The 20,463-nt window shown below is 35.0% G+C and overlaps 1 protein-coding gene across 8 annotated transcripts in view; it reads left to right on the plus strand.

Annotated features, from left to right (window-relative positions):
* The window catches only part of DLGAP1 (DLG associated protein 1), an 874,662-nt gene that overhangs the window by 117,121 nt on the left and 737,078 nt on the right, over positions 1–20,463 (plus strand). For all 8 annotated transcript variants that reach the window (XM_072828886.1, XM_072828884.1, XM_072828893.1 and 5 more), the window contains one exon: positions 2,606–2,762. The gene's annotated coding sequence lies outside the window, so the exon portion shown is untranslated. The remainder of the gene's footprint in view (positions 1–2,605; positions 2,763–20,463) is intronic.

Below are 20,463 nucleotides of genomic sequence, written 5' to 3' on the forward strand. Positions count from 1 at the left end.
GCCAAATATGAAAAACTTAAAAATACAACCAGGGACAGCAATAAAAAAAAAACTGATTGTCATTCTTTGTCACGACCAGCACTGATATCCTATTCTAAGAAGACAGCCTGTCAATGTACATCAAGATCTTAAACATGTTGATTTAGCGATTCTACTTCTGAAAGTGAAGCCAGTGGTTACGTATGTTGATTTGGAATGCAGATGCTGGAGTTAGGCTATCTGGATTCAGGCTGCAGATGTCTGTCATTTCCAAGCCACGTGGAATCAAGCAAGTTACTGAGGTTCCTTGTGCCTCAGTGTGCTCATCAATAAGATGAGATTAATTATAGTTCCTACTTTATCAGGGTATTGGGAGGATTATTTGAAGTAAAGCAGTTAAAATAACATGCTGGGCAAATGCTAAGCACCACATGAGACCTTGTTACTATTTTAGGTCTACAACTGCTCATCAAAGATTCTAATCAGAAATCAGATCTTGTTAGATTTTAGAAAAGAACATGAGATAAATAGGCTATATTACATAATGGCCTTCCCGTCCCTGGAGTGTACTGGGGTAGAACCCCGTAGTTAAACCCATTCATAATTTCACGGTGAATTATCACAATATTTGTGTTGAGCCTTTTAAATAATAAGTGGCTTCATATCAGTTCAGATCAGATCAGATTTTCCTACCAAATGAGAAACAAGAAAATCCTTAAGAGAATTTTTGGAGTTTGATGTCATAGGAATCATAGATCTGTATTCCGTAGTTTAAAAAAGTGAAGTTTTACATAAAATGTGTCATGCATTATTTTTTAAAAGACTTATTTATTTATTTTAGAGAGCATGTGTCTGTGTGTACACAGGGTGGGGATGAGAAGCAGAGGGAAAGAATCTCAAGCAGATTCCCCACTGAGCATGAAGCTAGATGCCGGATTTAGTCTCACAACCCCGAGATCATGACCTGAGCTGAAATCAGAGTCAGATGCTCAACCCCTTGAGCCACCCAGGTGCCGCTGTACTGGATTATTTAATAAAATAAAATGTTTACAAACTTTTAAAACTGAACTTCTTGTTCTAATATTAACCAAACAGAATATAGTGTTGCTATATATCTAGGAAAAATCTCACCATAAAAATAGTCTGTAAAAGATAGTATATTATTAGCAATGGCTATGATGATGTGGTGGGAATATGATTAAATATTTTTTTTCTGTTGGCAGATTTTTATTAAAGATACTATTATAATGAAAATCTATCAAATTGACTTCAGAACACAACTTTACTTGTTCTATAAATTTGACTAGTAATTTGAACAAGTTGTGTTTTGTCAGTTCTTTCCATGGTGGTCAATGTCAGTATAAATCAATCTTTTGTGATATAAAGTTAAATAGAAAAACTTCTTTGAGGGGTGCCTGGCTGGCTCTATTAGCTAAGCATCCGACTCTTGGTTTCAGCTCAGAACATGATCCCAGGGTCCTGAGATCGAGTTCCACACTCAGCAAAAGTCTGGTTGGGATTCTCTCCATTTCCCTCTCCCTCCCCTTCTGCCCTTTTCCCCACTTGAACACACATTCTCTTTCTCTCTCTAAAATAAATAAAATCTTTAAAAAATAAAAATTTATTTGAATGTTCTAATGTGTTTCATGGTTGAATTTCACTGAGTAATTTCAGTTGCACTCATTCTGTCTCCTAAAACTGAATGTAAGTAGGGACACCTGGGTGACTTAGCAGTTGAACGTCTGCCTTTGGCCCAGGGCATGATCCCGGGGATCCAGGATTGAGTCCTACATTGGGCTCCCTGCAAGGAGCCTGCTTCTCCCTCTGCCTGTGTCTCTGCCTCTCTCTGTGTGTCTCCCATGAATAAATAAATAAAATCTTAAAAAAAAAATCCTGAATGTAAGTAAACCTAAGGCAACTTTATAAAAAATAGTATATTTTAACATGAGATAATATGAAACCAATAGTAAGAGTTAAATTTTATGTTTGCTGTTTGCTCTGGATAGCATCAAAATACTCAAAGTCAGCCCTCCAGCATGAGAGTTCAGAAGTAGCAAAGAATTTGGAGATCAGACAGACATGGTTTTAAGTCCCAATTATACTGATTTCTTGTCATCTACATATGATAAATTACTAATTCCCCAAATCTTGGTTTCCTTATTTGCAAAACAGATTTAATAACATGTCATCTGAAGATGAAGTGAGATAATTTATATAAAGTACCACCTATTGCTCTATATTATGTGCTCAATTAATGGGTGTTCTGTTCACCAGGAAAAGGAAAAAAAGGCTGGGGGTGGGGAGGAAGAGATAAAACAACTAACTTTTACTGAGCCACCATTAAGAGCACTAGTATTAACATGTCTTTTTCACAGTCCTCTGCAGAGGGTGTCCATAGCTTGACCAAGAGGCAGGTGGGTTGCTGAGGGGTTGACCTGAAGTCTCGACATTGGGCGCAGAGCCCACATTCTCATTGACTAGATTAGCCTGCCAATGAACTATTGGTTAAAAGATAAGATGAGGCTGTTACTCATTTGGTTTAACATGTGTATGTAGTATTGAAAAAGTAACTACGAAACTCTGTTAACAAATCTGTGCTTGTTTTCTGTTTCCCCGTGTATTTCAGCACTTTGTGAATGGTGCTCCGGAGCACTTTCAGTGATTACTACTCATACCTCTTCCTGGGAAACTGTTGAAAGGACCAGCAAACATCTAGTTTACTCAGATATAATCTCAGATTAATGGAATTGTGGAACAGATTACACTCGTCTCACTAAGATCGGGTAAGAGTTTCAAAATACATTTACTCTTTGCAGATATCTGACATCATGACCTGCTCAGGAATATTTCTGCCTTCTTATAAATTGGAAAGTTATAACTTAAGAGACATATGTTGGATGGGAAAAAAATAGGCTACCACAAAGAGGCATTGGTATATGGATTGAAATGTTTATTATTAGCTTAGCATATGCTGATGTATTTAAAGATATTTTTATTACTTATGTAAAGTATAGGGACTTAACATTTAATACAAGGGGAGTTTCATGACAAGCATTCTTCTTGTAAAATAATACTACAATACAGTTTTATGAAACCTGTAATTGCTACAATCTACATTCTCCTTATTGTTGTAAAATTACTGTAAAATGGAGAGGCTGTCCCCTTGAAATGGGTTATGATGAAAATGGACCTATTGTGATTATCTATATGCAGATCCTCCCCTAACTGTGAGCTTCCCTTACCTGTACTTCAAATGCATGTACATTTGCTTCTGTATATCTTTTCCTCAATGTCAAAATTTTCTGCTCCAATATATTAAGTTACCAGTCACTCCAGTTGGGATTAATTAGCAAAACAGAACTGGAATTGAAGAAAGACAATAAAATTTAATCAGATGGAAGAATTGTAGTAGTTACTCCAGGCAGTCCTGGGGAGGAGGGGTGAAGAATTAAATGAGCACAGGTGACATGCCATCTCTTAGAAGTATACTCCAGTCCAGTAGCTGCCAAGAAGACACAAGCTAAGCAATGAAAATGGTGCTTTGGCCATGACATGAATTTATCTTGGGCAGATAGATGTTGAGAAATACAGGTCATCCAAAGGTTTTGCTTCTCGAGCATACAAGTATTCTGCATCTCAAATACCTGAGATTCCAGGTGAGTCAGTACCTCTTAGACATAAATGGAAAGATACAGAATATTTAGATGGAGGACTAGATCTCTTGGAACGTATATTCACTTTTAACCTGTAACAATTTTTCAATTATCTTACACATAATGTAGGGAAGGGGTATTCTGAAAGTTTTGTATTGAACAAAGCCTGATAAATGAAAACTGGGGAGACTGAAAGCATGTAAATGCCCTAGATCATAAGCACTGTGGCTGAGAATGTGGACTTTAGGAACAGATTAATATCTGTGTTTTGGACTCTGACTGGGCCACCTTCTGGCCGTGACTTCCCGAGTACTTGTGAAAATTAAAAGAGCTAATTAACAAAGAGTGCCTAGTACTGGACTTAAACATTAAGTGTTTCAATAAATGACTTAAGTGATCATGCAAACATTTATAAGAGCTTTTGTAGATTCACTAGTCCTGGATTTTAATACTATTTTCTCTGAGGACTTAAATTTTAAATATGTAATTTCTACCTAGTCAACCATAGGAAGACAATATATTTTTCAAGAGTAGAAATTTAAAAAAAATCTGGCATGTATTGTATTTCTGAAGGTCACTGATATTTTAAACTCTGATTTCAAATCTGCTGCTCTGTAGCATCTTCATATTGGGTCAATTACCTTGTTTCCAAATATTTTCATGTTTGAGATGTGAACAACAGAATATCTATCTACAATAGTTTTTTGTGAATAATAAATAAGACCTAGTGTATGACAGGGAAACACCCAATGCATGTGAGCTATTACTAATACTACTACTGTTATTATTGTAATTATTCTTCTTAAATACATTCTTACCTACCTCTGGTGTGATTGCTGCTGTTTGTAATTGGCAGAACTTGAAGCAGGATGTTCTACAGAATTTTTAATAAAATATTAATATATGCAAATTTCCAGGTCACGGTTTAAATCTTGAACAGGATTCATTATGTTCATCACTTTATAACCACAAAATATATAAATTTAGTTTAAATGCAAATCTCATTTCATGATATTACTAAATTACCTCCAAGAACAACCACTTGTAAAATTCCCAAACTTGATTCTTTCCAGAGGAAACTATAGAACTTCTATTTTAAATTGCTTCACATTATGATGATTCTTAATATTAGAGTTCAACCATTTCACTCATAACTTTTTACTCTTAAAACTGCTGACCTAACCTATTAAATCTATGGCATTATAAAATACTAGGTAATCAGGATACCATGACTTTCTACTACCACTCCAACTAAACTTCTAACTTGATATGCAGTCTTATCTCCAGGGTATGTATAGAGTGCTTAGAACTGGATTCTATAATCTAATCTTTTTTCCATAATCCAATCTTAATGCTCAATTCTGACTCAGATTATATTCACTATAGTACACTTTTATGACCAGTGAGATTTAGGCAGTGGAAAACTTTGGCTCTCTGTCTCTTGTGGAGGTCTGATACTGACCATGGAAAACCATATACTAGGATTGATGATGATGTTCTTAATAAATTGTTGAAGACAAGAAAAGGAAAACTTATTTAGATTTTCTATCCATTTGATTATCCTCATTTTTTGTTTTTTTTTCCCAAGATGTTTTGAAATAAGTTAATTGTATGAGCAAGCAAGAATAAAAAAAATAAATCTTTCAATATACATATAAAGATTTATGGCATATATAGGATTAACCAATAAAATAAATTGTTGATAGATCTAATCTACTTAATTAACCTTTTTATATGATCTGAGTTTAAGCCAAATTTTTTATAAGATCAGTATAATTAAATCATTTTACTGAAGCATTTACAACTATGTATATTATAAGGTCTTTCAGAAAAGGCAACAAGGCAATATTAGACCATTAGAACAAATTTTGTAACTTTTTTTTACTAGCCATGTATAGTATTTAGAAAAATAAAATAAAAGTACTTATGTAATTTTATAAAAGTTAGAAACTATGAGTGAAAAGAAAGCAAAAGATTGAAACCATTTAGCCTTAGTGGTATAAAATATTTCTTCAGTATTTAAAACATAAGATCTTTGAGGGTGTCCAAATATTTAACGTATTTTTCTATTTATAATCCTTGAACATAATCCTGTATAGTGCAAAAATATAAATAACAAACCTGGAAATCACATTGCCAGTCATTAGAATCCAAGCATTATCAAGTTGGGGGACTCTGCGTTAGGTGATCTCAGTATTACTAGAAATAAGTACTCAGGGTTACTGGAAACACTCTGTCACAGTAGGTGCTCAGAGGAGACTATGGCTTTTGGAATGTTGTGCCTTACCAGATATTTAATATTGTGGCTTTTTAAAATCTATGGACTGAGGAAGGGAAGAATTATTTAGTCTTTACCACATGCCAAAAATTTTACTCAAATTTTAGAGATGACCTTGTGAGATGAGTCCAGGTATTCCTGTTTTATTTGTGGATAAAATGAAGATCAAGGAATTCAGTAACCTGCTCAAAGTCACACCTTCAAGAAATGCACAGAGACACGGTTGGAGTGGGCATAGAGGCTAATCTATATCCTTTTAAATTCAAACCACTTCCGGGTCGCCTGGATGGCTCAGCAGTTGAGCGATTGCCTTCAGCTCAGGGAGTGATCCTGGAGTCTGCTTCTCCCTCTGCATATGTCTTGGCCCCTCTCTCTCTCTCTCTCTGTCTCTTATAAATAAATAAATAAATAAATAAATAAATAAATAAATAAATAAATAAAATTTAAAAACAAAACAAAACAAAAAAAAACTACCTTCTACTACTATCACGTTTTCTACTTTACTCTTTCATTGAAGAGGAAAAAGTTGCTTTCAAAGTTAGGACCAAAATATGTTTTTTGTTTTTTGTTTTTGTCTGACAGAAATATACAGTGTCAAGAACATCAACACCATTTTTTAAAAGTTTCTAGATTGTTTATCCTCTTTTTCATATAGTTTCTTAGGACTGTTTCGATTCTTGGACAGGAGTAGAACCCAGGGTTAGATTTGTAGAATGGTGAAAGCATTAGGGGAAACTTCAGGTATTTGATTACATATATCTAATGTATTCCAGGACAGTTCCTGAGAAGAAAATTCTATTCTCCGGTGCTCTGAAGGAAACTAAACACTTTGTTGTTATTGGTGGTTAATAGAAATCTAAAGCCAACTTTAATTGCTATGACGTTTTATTAAGTCAATACCTAATCATATTTGGTATTGTTTACTGCAGTGTTCAATGATAACACAGTTGTCTTGTTTAAGTTGTTTGGGAAATCTGCAGAGACAAAAATCTCTTTGTCCTTATGATATTTTTTGTTTTTCAAAGTGTATAATACATTATTTGTACTTAGTGTGCATTTTTATTTATTTTTATTTTATTTCTACTTTATAAGAAAACTGATACTTCTCTTTATGCACATTCTCTATATGTTATTTGCATATCCTCATCCTGAAAATATATAGGTAATAGCAGTAATTCATAATTCTTGATACCAATTGACAGGAAAGAGCATATGTGTGATTAGGAAATATAATTTATAAGAAGCATCCCTTTCTCCCTATGAGCTGTATTACTTGACTATAGTTGTGGACTTGTCCATTTCTCCATTTGGTCCTAACAAATTTTGCTTCTTGTATTATTAGGCCCTGTTGGTATGTATAGACCTACTAAAGATTGTAAGGGCCTCTTGGTGAATTGATCTCTTTATCATTATGAAATATCTCTATTATCCCTGGTTATATTCCTTGTTCTAAAATTTTATTTGATCTTAATGAAACTATTCTAGCTTTCTTTTTATGAGTACTCACATGATATATCAAATTCCCATCTTTTTACTTTTAATGTTTTACACTTTAAATATTTCCACATGATTGTGCTTTTTCCAGTCCTCCATTAATACACCCCCATTCCGCTGACTTTATGTGTCAGTGAATAGAATACCATACACTCAGTTGCTCAGAATAGAGAGCAGAGAAATAGCTCAGTTCCTCTTTCATCTGTCAAATATATCCTTTTTTTAAAAAGATTTTATTTATTTATTCATGAGAGACACAGAGCAGCAGAGACAAAGGCAGAGGGAGAAGCAGGCTCCCCAAGGGGAGCCTGATGTGGGTCTGGACCCCAGAACCCTGGGATCACGACCTGAGCCAAAGACAGAAGCTCAACCACTGAGCCAGCCAGGCACCCTGTCAAACATATTCTAATGATTCTCAAACAAATACCACACATTCATCCGCTTTTCTCCATATCTATAGCATGAACCTAAGGTCAAAATCTTCACTACTTTACAGTTCCTGACTTCTTCCCTAGCTCTTACCCCTGCCTATCTTCACTCCATTGTCTATGCAGCAGCAAGGGTCATTTTAGCATACATTATATCATCAATCCATAAAGTGTATAAACCCTGCAGTCTCTCCCATTGCACTTAGAATAAACTCTGAACTCTTATCAGAACCTAGAGGTCCTGTATGACTGATGTCCTAACTCCCCTTCTAAATTCATCTCTCCGTGTGGACCATCCTGGTTTGGTTCCCCCTGGTCTATTTCTTGATTCTATGAAGCTTTTTTTTTTTTTTTTTTTTCCTGTTTGGGACCTCAGTCGTTGCATCTCCCTGGAATAAATTCACCTCAGTCATTTGCATTGTTAGCATTTAAACTGAGACCTCATGCATGCAAAAGAGATATCTCTTCATTAATTCATCCTTTCAACAAATATTGGCTCAGTGCATGCTAGATACCAGACACTGAGCTCCATGCTGAGAATAAATTGGTAAGTCTAAAGATATTTGGTCTTTGCACTCAAGGAGTTTACAAATCCATGAAGAAGACTGACATCATTCAATGCAAGTGCAAATATTCCCTGACAGGAGTTCCATAAACTGAGCGTAGCTCTATGAAACCCATAGTAAAACTGAAATAGACTGAAGTTATAAATAGGCTTCCTTGCAGAGTTCTTTGACCGTGATCTGAAGGGGGGAGTAAGAGTGAAATGACACTTTATAAATTCGGTAGAGGTAAAGACACATTAATTGAAATTTTAGCTCATATACAGAACTGATAACAAGATACATTATGACTATTTTGATTAGACACATCATGATTAGTAATTAGTTACAACAATCCTCAATTTGGCATAATCTGATCCTCTATCTAAAAGCAAAATGATGGGTTTATTATTTCAAATAGAGAACAATGATATTTTGTACACCATGAGATAGAAAAGCTAAGAAAAGAGTAATGGCAAGTTTTAAAAAATGAACTTCTGATTCCTTTTTGTAAACTTAATAAAATAAAAACCAACTTACAGGACTGTAGAGATTATTTTAATGAAAACAAATGCTTATATTTCCAGAAACACATTTCTTAGGCCTCATTCAAATGTTTCAACCCAATTAAACTCTTCTTTTGACCTGACCTTAAATCTAGAGTCATAATGGACCAATATAAGGGACAGGAACATCAGAGCATTTTGGAATTTTTTCTAGGTCTGTCACCTCAAATGGCCTGGGTTGAATGTAAAGCTAGTAATCTAATTAGAGATATGATGTTTCATGTGGTCTGTCAAATTGACTGAAGTGTAAGAATTTGCTCTTAAGTCCCATTTTCCATTTGTCCTTCCAGCTGTGCTGAATTAATATTCTCATCTACAAAGTTCTTTCTGCTTACCTGTATTTACCTAAGTTTTATTTTTATTTTTTAAAGATGAGTTTAAAACTAAACTTCTCAGCTTCTCCCCACTTTATAATAAAGTTTCTCTGCTGGCAAATTCTGGTAATCTAAGCTTAGTAATATTTAGCCATGTTACCCTGCTTTCCTATGAAATTGTTTTAAAAGCCACATTACTTTCCCATCATGTATCAGTTAACCCTTGATGTTTAATAAACCACCTCAAATCTAATGGCTGAATGCAACAACCATTTGTGTAACTCAAAATTCTACTGGTTTGAGTGAGGTTCAGTTGATGTGTGAGGTTAGCTCATGGATTTGAGATCAGTTTGAGGGTTAGCTGGGAGCTGCTAGTCCTAAAGGCCTCACTAACAGATCTGGCAGTTGGCTGTTGATTTGAATCATGTGCTTTTCATCTCTAGCAGGTTGAGCTATGCCTATTCTCATGGATATCAGGTATTAAAAGTATCTGGAAGGAAAGTTCCAGTGGTAAGCATTCTTCAAGACTCTGCTCACATCACTTAGGCTAATGTTGCATTGGCCAAAGCAACTGACTTTTGGAGGAGACAATCTGTAACGTCACTATTAGCACCGGGAAGGCAAGAATTTGTGGTCATCTTTATAATTGACCACATCCTCAGATTAAACAACAAACAAAAAAAATCATGTCCTTTGAATCCCTAAATCAATGCCACCCATTTATGAGAAGCTCAAAATAATTTCTAACTGAATACATAAGCTGTCAGAGAGGAAGATATGAAATTCACTTAAGTATCAATTGAAATTTTTGGTGTTAGCACATTAATGCCATTTTCATACAAGTTGATCAGAAGAAATAAGATAACACAAGTTCTTGATTGAGCAACTTGAAACCTGTGGATTTCCTTTGATTTCTGGGCCTCATTTGTTGCTGCAAAAGTGCCACCCTGCCCCCATTACTGTGTTAATGTATGTGGCCAAAGAGTTCTGCTGTGATGATATGATGGCAGAGAGCTTCTTTTTTTTTTTTTTTTTTTGCAAAAAGGCCATAACCTGAGTTCAGAGATGTTTCTTTATAGTATCAGGTCATTGTGTTGAACTTCAAATTGCATTCTACAAAGGATCAACTCTGTAAAACTACAAAATGCAAGGGAGTGCAGAGGTTTTCCATTTCCTTAGGGCAGGATGGGAAGAGGTATGAAACCACAGCAATCACAACCATTAGTATACCATTTCTCACTTTCACACCTGCCTCTGAGTCAGGCTTTTAAGAATGCTTTTTAAAAAGGCATATTCCTTTGAGTTTTCACTTCATCTAAATTATGGGAAATTTGCAGTAGTCCTAGTGATACTCCAAGTCTTTGGGAAAAATCAAAAGGACCAATAAAAAATTCCATGAGGAATTTTAAAAGCTCAGTAGTGTTTGAACAATAATTAAAAATTGAACACAAATTATATATTTCATGCAATAGATGGATTGAGATTCTAATACTATTAAAAATAAATTGGTTTTGAATGAAATGAGTGAATGGGGCCAAAAAGTGCAAACTTCCAATTAAAATAAGTCATGGGGATATAATAGAGATATAATGTATAGCATAGTAGCTATGTTTAATCATATTCTGCTGCATATTTGAAAGTTACTAAGAGAATAGATCTTAAAAGTTCCCATCACAAGAAAGTTAATTTGCCCTGAAGTATTTAACAAAATCCATAACAAACTTGAAGCAAATACAAAGGAACTTCTTCATCCTGAAAAATAGCATTCACAGAAAACTTGTGGTTAACATTAGATTTAACACTGGAAAATACTTTCTCCCTAATATCAGAAACAAGGCATAGATGTCTATTCTTACTTTTACTCAATATTTTACTTGGCGTCCTTGGTAGTGCAATAAAACGGGGGGGAAAAAAAGCATGAGACTGAAAAGGAAATGAAACTGTTTTAATTAGATGATTCAATGTTATTTGTAGAAACATCTAGAAATGTGAAAGAAAAAACAAAACTAGCAAATTTTCAGAAAAAAACAAAAATATATTTCTCTATACTAATGAACAATTCGAAATTGAAATTTAAAAAACAATATAATTTATAATAGCATTAAAAAGTCAATACTTGAAAATAAATTGAGCACAATATAGTCAGTGTTTATAGGCTGAAAACTATAAAACATAACTAGGAATTTTTAAAAGAAGTAAATGCAGAGGTGATCTTAGTTCATAGATTAGAAAACCTAATATTTTACTATTCCAAAGTGATCCATGTAGTTTCAGTGTAATCAGGGAGGAAATTCCATAAAACATCTTTGTAGATTGACCAAGTGATTCTAAAATGAAAAGAGATAAAGAAAAAGAATAATTAAAACAATTTTTAAAGAAAAAGTGAAAAGCTTATACTATTTGATTTCAACTCTTACCATATATATATATATATATACTACATTTGAAAATTATAATACATTAATCAAGACAGTGTCATGTTCAAGTAAGTATATTTATGTAGATCAATGAAAAAAAATAGGAAGTCCATGAATATGGTGAATTGACTTTTGATAAAGGAACCAAAGTAATTTGATACAGAAATGCTACTTTTTTCAGCAAATGATGCTGGGAGAATTGTACATCTGTATGGAAAAAAATAAACCCTACTCATTACATCACCAGTGAAGAAAATAAATTCAAACTGGATCATAGACACATAAATTATAAACTATAACATGTAAAAGAAAGCAAAGATTATTTTTGTGACTTTAGGTGAGGCAAAAAGCACTGGTCATAAAAGGAAAATGATAAATTGGACTTTTTAAAATTAAAATATATTGCTCTTCATAATATACTACTTAGAAAATTAAAAGATAAGCCACAGACTGAGAAAACATTTGTAAAACAGGTGATAAAAATTTTGTGCTTAGTAAATATAAGGACTCAACAATTTAACCTGATTATTTGACTAGGCATTTCACCATAGACTATATAAGGAATGGCAAATGAGCTCATGAGTAGAGGCTCAACATCATTAGATACATGTAAATGAAAATCACAAGTGAAATCACACCCGGGAGAATGAATAAAAAGAAAGCCTGACAACACATGCTGGAAAGGATGCAGAGCAGTAGGAAATCTCATACATTGTGAGTAGAAATGCAGAGTGGTGCAGCTACTTTGCGAAACAATTTCATACCAAGTAAAGCAAGCACTTTCCTTGTGGCTCAGGACCCCAGTAGTAGGTATCTCTCCAAAAGAAATGAAAACACCAGTTTATGCAAAGACCTGTCTCAAATGTTCTTGGAAGCTTTATAAGAAAAACTGGAAATACCAAGTGTCCATCAACTGGTGGATAAATAAACTGTAGAATAGGGCTAGGGGAACGAATTATTAATTCATGCAACTTGGATATGTCTCAACATCATTTTCAAAGTGAAAGAAGCCAAACACAAAACTTTGCATACTGTGTGATTCTACAGATAGAAAATTCTGGGGAAAAAGCAAGTTACAGGGACAGAAAGCAAAATAGTGGTTTTTAGCAACTGGGAGTAGGGGGAGAGTGTCAACTACCATGGGCACAAGGGAACTTTCTGGGGATGGAAAGAATATTCTATATCCTGGCCTAAGTGGTGTTTCTACAATGGCATATAATTGACAAACACTAAATTGTACATGATTTTATTGTATGTGGCTTGTATTTCAATTAGGCACAGAAATATTTGATTTTCTACAGAGACCATAAGGATGATTCATATTTATATTCTTGAGTAATTTCTATTACTAGACTTCTAGATTGAATCAAAAATTCTGGAATTTTAAAGTTTTTCATTACTTAAAACTTTGAAGAGTGCAAAACACTGGACAAATTAGAATTACCAAAAAACATTGGGCTTCCTGCATAAAATGCTTTTATAAAAATAAAAATACTTTTATAAAAATAAAAATAATTTCATAAAAAATTATTTGAGAGCACATTTAATTCCCTACTACCTCCTCATTTTATTACATAATACCTAGAATTAAGAGATGTCCTAACTAGTAAAATATAGAATATTTTTATAACAGTTTTTGAATTCTCATTACTATTTCCAATTATTTGACTGACTTATTTTAATATTTTTCCCAGATGACCTATCGTTCTGCTCTGGCTTTTCTTGGAGTGCTCAAAAGCTGTGTTCCATGTTCAAATGGATGCTATTAATTTTGGAAATCATTAGTATTTCTTTCTTAGAGTCTGATTTTAAAACGAGCGTGATCTGCAGGATGGGGGCTATTTAAGTTGGAAGTTGCTAGAGATAAACCCTTAGTATCATACAGAAAAGCACCCTTGCTGTTATTCACCATAACTGAAAGGTCACTGACAAATCAACCCCGTCCCCAGACTTGAAGCTGCTGAGTGTTTTGTCATAGTTGTTTCTCATAAGTATGTAATATTCCTAATGACTAAAGAGATTGGCCCTGTGTAAATTACTTTCACCAACTTACGTTAATACTCATCTTACATAAGTTTACAGCAACTAGAACTGCTGACAATATGAATAATCAGTTCTGCCTTTTGAAAGTGATTTTTGTATTTACGTAGTCCTCAAACAAATGAGAAAAAGGCATTGATGACGTTGCCTTTTAAAATTTTTCTTTTATGAATGATGACAAAGTTAATAACCATCGTTTTTCAGTTGTATCAAGCGCTGTTTGTTCAAAAATAGCTACTTTTCCATCCTGAAGTTCTGGAATTAAAAGTGTTATAAAGGTCATTTTAATGTTAGCACTCAAAAAGACTTCATTAAATTTCATGGTATGAAATAGATGCAAGAAGAGGAATTGTCTTGGCAATTTTCACTTCTTTTAAACAACATCTGAGAATCATCAGTTATTTCTGTCATTAGTCTTCTATTTCAATCCTATGTGTTTGTTATTATGCAGTAGTAGTGCATGTGTGTGTGTGTGTGTAAAATTTAATTAGGGTTTCCACCACAGATTTTATTTTTCTTAAGGCTTGGAAAGGGCAACTTTAATTCATTATAAAGGAGGGCAACAATGAATTAAGATCATAGCTGTTGATGGTGTTTACAGGAGAGAAAATGGAGGGGACTTAGACTCATTGATTAGGAAGTCCCACACTTGACAGATCTCCTGCTGGCATCATGTGTTTGCCTCCTACTCTGTTTTGCTACTGCTTTGGCTAAGACGAGAGTCAGAATGTACTGTGGAGGTGTGTTCAAGAGAACAAAGGAATTATAAGATTCTCCAGACTATGACAGAATATATCATTTATTGGACTATAATAAAAGAACACATATATTTGATTCAAACAAACTTATAAAAAGTAGGTCCAGTTTAGCTGTTCCACTTGAATGCATCTAGAAAGAAAAGGAGTTCATCAAACAGGCATCTTCTTCCATATTTGGAGTTGTTATGGTCACTTCCCCTAGCCCACCAGCTAAAATGACGCTAAGCAGCGCTAAAATCGTGGGAGGGACAAACACTGGAAATATGATCAATAATACACTGTTTCTCACTGCCTCACTGTTTCTCAACTGCCTCTTTTCAAAGTATGCTGTGTTGAAGGGGGGGAATGCCCCTAGAGCTTTCTGCTGTGCTCTATTTTGAAAGTGTTTCTTCTGGAATTGAATTAATACATGATAATGAAATTATTACCGGGCAATCTTTTTTTTTTTTAATTCTTTTTTTTATTTATTTATGATAGTCACAGAGAGAGAGAGAGGCAGAGACACAGGCAGAGGGAGAAGCAGGCTCCATGCACCGGGAGCCCGACGTGGGATTCGATCCCGGGTCTCCAGGATCGCGCCCTGGGCCAAAGGCAGGCGCCAAACCGCTGCGCCACCCAGGGATCCCTTACCGGGCAATCTTAATGGCAAAGGCAAAATAGAAGGGAGAAGAGACCAGGGATGGGTCAGGTTCCCTCTGGGGAGTCACATGTTAAGACCTTCTCAGGAGTGGATCGATTGGCCTCAGAATTGGAGGGTAAGAAGGTAAAGATGTAAGTGGATGAGGATGAAGTGCTGAAAGTTCCTCCAGCTGCTGCCAAGCTCTGTTTCTAAAGTTCAAATGTGATTTTCCTACCTGGAAACTTTCAGGGGCTACTGTCTACAGTATGGAAATCAGATGGGGATTTAAGGGCATAAATGACCAAGCAATCTCCTCTCTTAATCAACTTGTTCTCCTTCTCCTTTTAGACCTGTCCCTTGAAATGCTGCACCCTGAGTGCACCCAAGTAGATTTGAGCCTTTCCAAAATATCTTTCCTTACCATGTGTTCCTGTTGATTTCTATCAAAACCTTCAGACTTAGTTAAAGTAATTCCACCTTTCTATAATACTCTATGATAGCTACCTATAAGGGGAAAATTAATTTTTCCTCCTGGTACCTTTGTGTTTAATAAAGCATGCACCGATAGTATGGATTGTTTCATGTGCTAGGTTTATTTGTTTTTAGTTTCCAAACAGAACAGTGCACTACTTTGTCTTTTTAGTCTTTATATTCCTAACATTGTCATGTAGCAGAATTAGATATTCACAAAATGTTTAAATGTGATGACACGGTATCCCTGGGTGGCTCAGCTGTTAAGCATCTGCCTTCCGGCTCAGGGTGTGATGCTAGAGTCCCAGGATCAAGTCCTACATCGGGCTCCCTGCATGGAGCCTGCTTCTCCTTCTGTCTGTCTCTGCCTCTCTCTGTGTGTGTGTCTCATAATAAATAAATAAAATCTTTAAAAATAAATAAATAAATAAATAAATAAATAAATAAATAAGATGACACAGAAGAAAATAATTTGAGACCATACAGTACCATGTTCAGCTATATAGTACCACTTTCTCATAAGCAGAGACCTATTCCTTTTAAAAACACAGAAAAGCAGTAAGTGCTATGTAATGTAAAACACTATTACTGTTATTTGCTGCTCCACAGATGATGAATTTAGAAATTTAAACTTTTATAACAGAGACAACTGTTAGTAAAACAAGCAGAGGCTAGGAATTTGAGGAAAACAAACCAAAAAGACTCTTAGATATATCTTGGTGAAAGATTTTATATTAATCAGAAGCTCTGTAAAGTACTTTTTTTCTGTAAAGTACTTTGGATATTAATAATAAATATAAGATACTTTAAGACCTAAATATAAGGGATTTTAGTATAATGTCCTTATTTAGGTAGGTAAGTACGCTGAGAGTTTTAAAATTATTATTATTGAAATATGGTGGCTTAAGATGGCTATTCTTAATGAACTTGCAAATTGAAAATATCATTTTTGAAAAACAAAGAAAAGAGACCTTGCTCTTCCTGGTTTTCTTTGCCCCAAGATAGAACTCTAGTATCTTCAAGAAAACCTTTGTTGAGTATATTCTACTGATACTCTTGGAAAGCAACTGCACTAAGTGAAGACTCTCATTAAGAGTTGGCTTAATGCATTGTTTTAAATTTTGCCTGCCCTTGAATCAGGCTTGATTTTAATGTGTTAATGATGCTCAGATTTCCTCTTGTCATTCACACAATGCAGTTTTATGGTTCAACAGTTCGCATCTTAGTAACTCTTACTCTCCGTAAAGATTTGGAAATTTTGCTGTGTGAACCAATAGAAATGACCTGAATTTTCCTTCAAATGAAGAATGGCAAAACCATAAGAGAGATGTTGCTCTAATGATGTATGGAATAAAAAAGAATCCTGGGAGGTATCTGAGCCATTTGCCATGTCAGGATGCTATGATAGGTCTTCTTTTTAACTAGGTCTTTCCTTTTTAGTACCACTTTCTCATAAGCAGAGTCCTATTCCTTCAAAAAGATGACTTTTAGTTCTTTTTATATATTTTAGTCACTATTCTGTATGTTCCTAACTGCAACAGCTGTTAAAGTTTGTGTTTGATCATTTGTGGGATCAAGTAGAATTACTCTTCAGCTCTTTCCCCTCCATCCTATATCTGTACTTGAGACTCTAGAGGGGAAAAAAAAGATACTTAAAAGGAAACAAAATCATGGATGAATAGGGAGTATTCAACTCACTTTGGGAGAGCTTGTTAACTTGCCGATTTTTTGGTATTCGTCAGTAGAGTGAAAGAATTATTCATGAAATACTGACCTTGGAGCCTTGGAAAACATATTTTCCCTCCAGTCCTTTTGATCTCAACTTCAGGGGCATAAGATAGAGAAGAAATAGACTCTTTTATTGTTAGAGTATGTAGGAAACTTCGTGGAGTACATTTTCAAAGATAGTTACAGGCCACGGTATCTTAAAAATATATACTACTGCTTTAAAACGAGTGCCATATATCTATTTCTATGTGATGCCATGGTTGGGCATGGCCTGCCCAGTGTTATTAGAGCAGAGGAAGCATGGTGCTAAGTCCAGCCCAGTGAACAGAATCTGTGATTCAGAAAAGATGGTACCCACTGAAGACTGTGAAGAAGGTGAATGTGTCAGTAACATAGGGTCCAACAGCAAGTAATGAATGGGTAGCAGGTGGTAGAGCAGAGCAGCAAGGAATCTCAGGTCCATAGTATGACTCTGGCCACGTGTATGAAACAGAAAAGTGTGAGGACTTATCTTTATTTTCTATGCTCTTTCAAATTTTGTATAGAAACAGTAAAACCTGGCTAGACTTCAAAATAGGCAAGTGCCATCTCCACTTTGGGTTTTCCATGTCTCAGGTATGTCAGTGTGGGTCTGGCTGGTAGGCTTGGGTGCAGGACATCCGGTGAGACCAGTGGAGTAGGAGAGGGATTGATAGTAGGAAATGCCCCCACCCCCACTGGAATCTTTAGTCCCACCAAATCCTTGGAAGGGGGTGGCGGCAATAAATAAGACCCTTGTCCTAAATAAACTGGAAGCTCAGCAGGGATGTGGGCATGGGGAGAAAGTCATGGATTGAATGACCAAATGGTGGCACAGGGTAACCAACAGGGCTTAGAAAAAGTTGATCTTGATCATTTCCTCTTAACTGGGGCACAGAGTAGAGCCAGAACTTGATAAATGTTCAGCTTGAGTGCCTTAAATCCTTCCTGACATAGTCAGGATGTGGCTGCAGCCATGCAGAGGGAGCGGTGGCAGAGGACAGGGCACAGGACAGAGGCTAACACTGTTCATCACTGGGCTCCATCATTGTTGTCTTTTGTGCTTGGAGATCCTTCTGCTAATCATGGTGCTCCCTGTCCCTGGCACAGTCGTAGCAGGGGAGAGAAGTGCAGTTTCTAGGATATCCCCGAGGAGGTCTAGGTCAGAGTGGCACTTGAAGCAGGGTTGCTACTTATATCTGTGCCCCCCTAGCCCTGTCTTATCCCTGTCTTCCCCATCCATCCTGTAATAGCACTTTACTATAGGAAGGGAGTAGAGGCCAGAGGCACTGCTTTTCTCTATCATAAACCTATGCATAGTAAATAGAACTTGAGGTATTTTTATATCCAATATAGAGTTTAAATACTACATAGTTATTTGTTATGATACCCATGTGAGATTGTGTTACTCTTATTGCTCTGAGCATACTACACTATATAATGCAGAGACAAATAAACATTGGCTGCCCAAACTTGATGAAAAACATATAGATGAGAATATCAATATGATGGATTCATTTGAGCACAGGAAATGTGCTTCTTCTGATTTCCCTTTAATCAATCATATTTTCAACTAGTAAAAGAATAAATCCTAGATAGCAATGAAAGAAGATTTAAAAATTTTTTTCTTGTATCAGTTCTTCGACATTTTTCCTTCTATTTGTCTGCCATAGAATAACGTATAGTACAGTTATTGGTAATATGTTCAGTAGTGATAGATCCCAATCATTCCATGAGCTGCATAGCCCTTCACATATGAAATATTATCACTTCAGCCATTTATTCAATCAATATTTATCAATCAGTTACCATGTGCCTAATATTGTGCTGCTTCACTCATTCTTACTTCAGAGTACAAAAATCATGATGATCTATCGTGTAAATATTAGAGACGATGTGAATACTTACGAAGTATGTTCACAAGCTTTGTGCATTTTTATTCCTTTTTCTTTAATATCTGGTAACTGGGCTGAATTCAGTTTATCAGTTTAACTTTGAAAATCACTTTATTTTAAAATTAATTGTCAGGTTGATTTAAAAGGTATAATTATAATTAATTTGGTAATTATAAGCATAATAAATAGCATTCAAAGCATATTACTTAAAAGATTATAAATTTTCCTTTGTCTACTTCAACGAGGAATTTGAGGAAATGTACTATTGTAAAGTACCTGTAAAAAAAGATTTATCAAAAGCTCATTAAGAGGAGAAAAAGAGAATTGCCAGGTACCAGGGATGTTTGTTGGGGCAAGTAAGCATTTAATTCATTGTTAAATGTTTAGGAAGTAATATGGTAGTCTGTAGGGTCTATATTATTAAAAATATATAGATAAAAAAAGCAGTAAGAACATGTATCGAACTTACCTTATGCCAGGAACTACTATAAGCACTTCATATATGTAATATAACTACATTCTTGCTACTACCCCCATCTTCCAGATGAGGAAATGGAAATTAAGTGACTTGTCTATCCTAAAAGGGACAGGATTAGGAGGCTACCCTAATGGTTTGATTCCAGGTTTGGGGCTCATACACCCTCCTTCAAATTATTAAGTTAATGCTTCTGCTAGGGATAATATTTTAACATCATGGAAAATACATTTTAGTTTAATTTAATTCCCTAAATTTAATTTTTAGGAAAAAATACAATATAGTTCTTCAGATAAATGTTTCCTACATTGTCCCTCTATAGACCATGAAGGAAGAACAATGTTTTCAGTTATTGAAATCAGTATATTTTCTTTATTTCTATAAACATTGGTTCTTTTGTTATTTGTTGCCAACTAGCCCTTCACATGTTTGATTTTTTTTTCTCTTGACTATACTCCTTTGTTACATCCTACTAAAATAATTGGCTACATTTTATGTCCTAATCACTCTGAAGCTCTGTATTGTGGATGTCCTCATTTACGCATTTGAAAAACATTAATGGTGGTGTTTGTTTGATCCAGATACTGGGCTAGGTGCTGGAGAAACAATGGGAAGTAAGACCAACAAACCTGGTTCTCGGCCTTAATGAAGCTTTTATTTTAGAGGGCAACACATACTGTAAATCACTATTATATAATTAATAATTCCATTACATTTCTAGAAATCTTATGAGCTTGTAAAGCCAGGCAAGTTTATGTAGTAGGAAATTTGGGAAGCCTTCTTTGAGG

Source organism: Canis lupus, chromosome 6 (assembly GCF_048164855.1).
Source record: "Canis lupus baileyi chromosome 6, mCanLup2.hap1, whole genome shotgun sequence".
In the NCBI taxonomy this organism is placed as follows: domain Eukaryota; kingdom Metazoa; phylum Chordata; class Mammalia; order Carnivora; family Canidae; genus Canis; species Canis lupus.